We start from the raw sequence: 5,003 nt of genomic DNA on the forward strand, positions 1-5,003 counted from the left end.
ACCCAGACAAACATACATAGTTTAGGTAAGTTTGGAAGCGCGAATATTTGTATGTTTGTATGTCAGTATAAGTTAGTGTACAATAGCTTGAAGCTTAAATTTCCACAAACACACAATGCAACACACAAAGTTAGTACAACACAGCATGGCACAGCACAGCAGCAGTATAGCTTGAACATATCGCGCACCAACGTACGTACTTACAGAATGGTCTTGTCTTCGAAATACAGGGTTAGTTGTGTAAGCAACATTTCAATAATATTTATGCAATATTACAACAATAGCTATAATAGTTGAGGCGTTATGAGAGGCGTGAAAAGTTCATTTATGCGGAGAGTGAGATAAGCACATGAGGGGTGAACAATTATACAAAAATTATGACAAGTCTAAATTAGTGAAAATTTTTTTGTTCTAATAAAAATTCTTGATTATAAAAAAAATTCAGGTATGGAAGAAGAAGAGAAAGAATTTTATAAAATTTTTTTTATTGTATATTTTTTGACTTCTTCGAACTCAAGAAATAAGTAAGTGGTGAAATGACATGAAATTAATAAATGTAAAAAACCGTATCTTTTGAATTAAATAACATATTTGATAAGTTTTGTGTATGTTGTGTAAGATTCTTTTCAACCAAAAGAAAAGTTTACATTTACTTAAGATCAAATTGCTACTCCGTCTAAAGTTTAAAACTGTAAAAGTTGACCATTATAGAAAGGCGGAAATTAGAACACAGAAGCGTTAATATTAAGATAAATATTATTATTATTATGACATGTTCGATAAATTACAATTGCAATTTAAGAACAATCTATTCATTTTCGAAACAAAGATAAATATGGCTGTGTAGTTAACCCTTTGATTTCACATAAACAATCAATAATATATCTAGAAATTAATAACAATTATAAAAAGTCTGTATATCATAATAATTAATCATATATCATAAAATTATAAATTTAATATGAGTATTTTACTATATATATATATATATAAAATATTGTACACATGAATTTCTTTTCTTAAAAAATAAACATATATGATCTCTTCCTTTCTTCATGAAATAAAACAACATAAAATAAAATAAAATAAAATAAAATAAAAATAATTTATTTTGTTTAAAAAAAATATAATTTTTATTAAAATTACTTTTTTTGGCACACAACAAAATCTATAAAAGCTTCAACATTATCCAAAAACTTAAACCTTACTAATCTTTGCCTTGCCCTGTACGCGCCAAGTATAGCCAGCCATACTAACTTGCTTTACCAGTGTGACATATACGAAAAGTGTACACCAGTGCTAGCAATTTTGCAACCCTCTCTACCTCACAACAACTGCACCATAGTAAACATTTTGTCTGAAATACTGGCACTACTTTACAGTGCTCGCACAAGTAAGTATGCCATTGCTACCATACACAGTGAGCATGAAAATAAATTTCATACTTGCTGCGTCGATCTCTATCCCCGTTCCACGCCACCAAAAAGTATTTGAATTAACTGCACAGTACTTTAAATTTGACATATCTTCATACTTTATGGTACGTCGCACTATAAGTTATCAAATTTTTCACAACAGATATTTTCCTACAAGTTGAACATGATACTTTTTGGGGCGAATGTTACCAAAAAGTATGGTGTATTTGTTGCCAATTCATGCTGGATAAAATAAATATGATACTTGCTTCCATTTTACGTGCTAGTAAGTATTGGCTTGGAAGTTGGCTTGTTTATGTGTAAGCAAAATATGATACTTTATGGTGGCGGATGAACATTGGTTGTATGGGTTTGCTTAGCAGCTAGTGGGGAGCGGTGTTGAATGTAGTTTTTTGTTTGAGTACTTGAAATATATTTTGAATTTTTACTGCATGTGTGGGTGAGGTTCTGCTCTTTTTCATATAAATTCTTGTGTTAGTATAGGTGTTAAGAGAATTTATTATAAAGCAAACTGAATTTTGTAGTTGGTGTGCGTCTTCAGAGGAATTTTTGTGTGCCATGCATTAAAATTTATGTTTATCAGTTTGGGATGCAGTTGGAACAAAATATTAAACAGTGAAAAAAACGGGATATATTCAGTTAAGATTAGGATTAGTAAAAAACAAATTTTTTTATAATATTTTGTAAATATTTGTATTATTAATTTTAATTAAATTATTTATTTGTTAACAAAAAATATAGAACTTTTATATATTAACATTAATTAAAAATAATATAATGCTCACATACATATCTATATATGTGTATATATATTATATAAAATTTAATGAATATTAGTTATAATGATTTATTTTATAAATTTTCTAACCAAAATTCTTAACTTCGATTGAAAAATACTTATGAAATTCCTTAACATTTTAAAAATATTTTTAAAAAATTCTTATTCAGCACAATTCACATGTACAGTGTCCGTGTGCATTTTGATTCTCAGAGAGCGCATCAATAAAGAGCAAATGTACAGAGCAAGTAAATTGCGTCTGCAAACATAAGTAGAGTTGCCAATACTCAAATCTTGTATAGTGTATGCAGATGGATCTGTAATGGAGTAAAAAATATTGTAATAGAATATTTTATAAAGCAATATATAGTAGAATTGCATTAAAAAAAATAAATTCAAATATTATTATGAAATATAAAAATACATAAATAAATATTAATATGAAAGAAAATTTATTTATTTTAATATAAAATAAAGTCGCACAAAAATATAATAAAAATGAAAATTATAAAAGAAAAATTCATATATAAAAAATAATAAAAATAAAAATTATGAAAGAAAAATTACTATGGCCGTGTGCGAGTTCAAGTAAATTGATGGTAAATTGGGGGAAATATTAAATAAGATGTTTAATAAATAAATAAATTAATTTTAAAACTTTTAACAGAAAAATAATAAATAAATGCAATAAATAAATACATATTTAGATAAGTGCAGTGCAGAAAATCCCTACGCAATTTCAATTTACTTTACGTCAATTTACTCGAACTCGCACACGGCCTATACAAAAATTAAAACTAAAATTAAAATAAATACATATAAAATTTAAAAATAAAAATAAAATTAAAATAAAATACATATAAAATTAAGAAAAGAAAAAATTTCTATGTATATAATACATATGTACTTGAAACTATTTTTTTTTTGTTTCAAACATTAACTTTATCTTTTTATCTATATAAAGTAAATTCATCAGTGATGTATAAAAAAAGATATATTCTTAGATATTGTTGAATATGTAAAAATACTAAATTTTATTATTATTTTTTTTTATTTTTTTCATTGCTTTTTTTTTGTTTTGTAATGTTATTATTAATGTCGTAGAACTTTCTTATCTTATCAGCAACACATTCGGGAGCAAAAATCACATACACTCTAAATAAACTTTTCTATAGGTATAGATATGTACATATATATCTACAAAAGAATATATAGACATGTACACTGATAGGAAATACTCCCAAATATATGTTCATACATATATACGTATGCATCGTGTTTATTTTAATGGTACAAGCACCGCTGCTGCTTGACGTTTCTTTTTGTTTTTTATATATTTTATTTTAATGTTTTGAAACAGTTTTGTTGTCTAAATTACAAAAAACAACATGAAATATATAGCAACATATATGTATATAAATATTATTTTAAGTCATTTACCCCCAACCCCTTGACACTGTACTTAAAAAAAAGTAGAACGCAGTGTAAGCAAATTGCACAAGGATTAGCGCTGGCGGAAGTGGCTTTTAAGACAATTTTTTTGGGGAATTCATACATACATTTTTTTTCAATGAAATAAAATTATATATTTATATTTAAATAAAATTATAATATTAGCTTAATATAAAATTAGTATATTATATAATTGAAATTTAACAAAACGTGCAAATAAAGCAGTTAGATTGACTTAAAAAAGCTTATCCCAATCCATTTTTAGTCCCAAACAATTTTCTCCTCTCTCACACTATACTCACCTATCCACACTCTAACGATTAGGCATTTCCCGATTGAGCAGTTCATAAACTCTAACTGCTCAAAATGATCGTATTTACTTTATTGAAGACACTGCCGAAAATTTGACACTACGAATGGCCATCTAAAGTAATTTTCCATCTCAAGTAATGCTATGGGCAACTGTGACCGCCGATAAACGTTCTCCAGTCGTTTTATCAATAAATCAATACGAGTTTTTATCGGGGAAAAACATTTCAATCGGAGACCATGGACGTTACAAAAAAACTTGGCAATGGTGTCAGTCTCATAAAGCTCGTGTGAACCAAGAATGGTAAAAAAATCATATTCCACACTTCATTTCTTCCACACAATGTCTTTCGAATTCTCTAAATGCATATTCGATGGACCATTCCATCTGGACCATTTTGAAGAGGAAGGTGAGAACTAAAAAATATGTCAGTATGGATGCGCTGAAAAAAACATTGTTATGAATGAGCCACAATACCAGAAGATCATATTCGTGAAATATGAAACTCATTTTTTAACCGTTTGAATGCCATAGTCAAGGCAAAAGGTGGTCATATCGAGCTAGAGTGAATAGATGCTAAAATTTTGATTATTTCACAAACTTTTGTAATCTAAATCAATAAAAAATAATTTCATACAAAAAAGATATGGTCGCTTGAATAAGCATATATGTAAGCATATATGTACATATAAGAGTAAGTATATTTTAAAATGTGGTTTAGTTAGTATTTAAGTTACGTCCTTTAACTAGAAATTTAAATTTATTTATTCGGGAACTTAGTAATATAGCATTCCTCTGGTGAACTCTTCTGCATGTCTTTTATGCATCAATTAGTTCAATTTGTGTTATGAACTGCTGAATTTCGCAATGTACTAGTACTTTTACTATATCTCTACTCATTTATATTTCTTTGTGATGCTTCGCTAACCGGTCATTAAAGAGTTCACTCCAAAATTACATGGGAGCTGTATATGTTGGGACCGTGGTACTGGCAGTGATAATGAACCGTGGTATTGACATCTAACGT

Source organism: Teleopsis dalmanni, chromosome 2 (genome assembly GCF_002237135.1).
Source record: "Teleopsis dalmanni isolate 2A chromosome 2, ASM223713v2, whole genome shotgun sequence".
Lineage (NCBI taxonomy): Eukaryota > Metazoa > Arthropoda > Insecta > Diptera > Diopsidae > Teleopsis > Teleopsis dalmanni.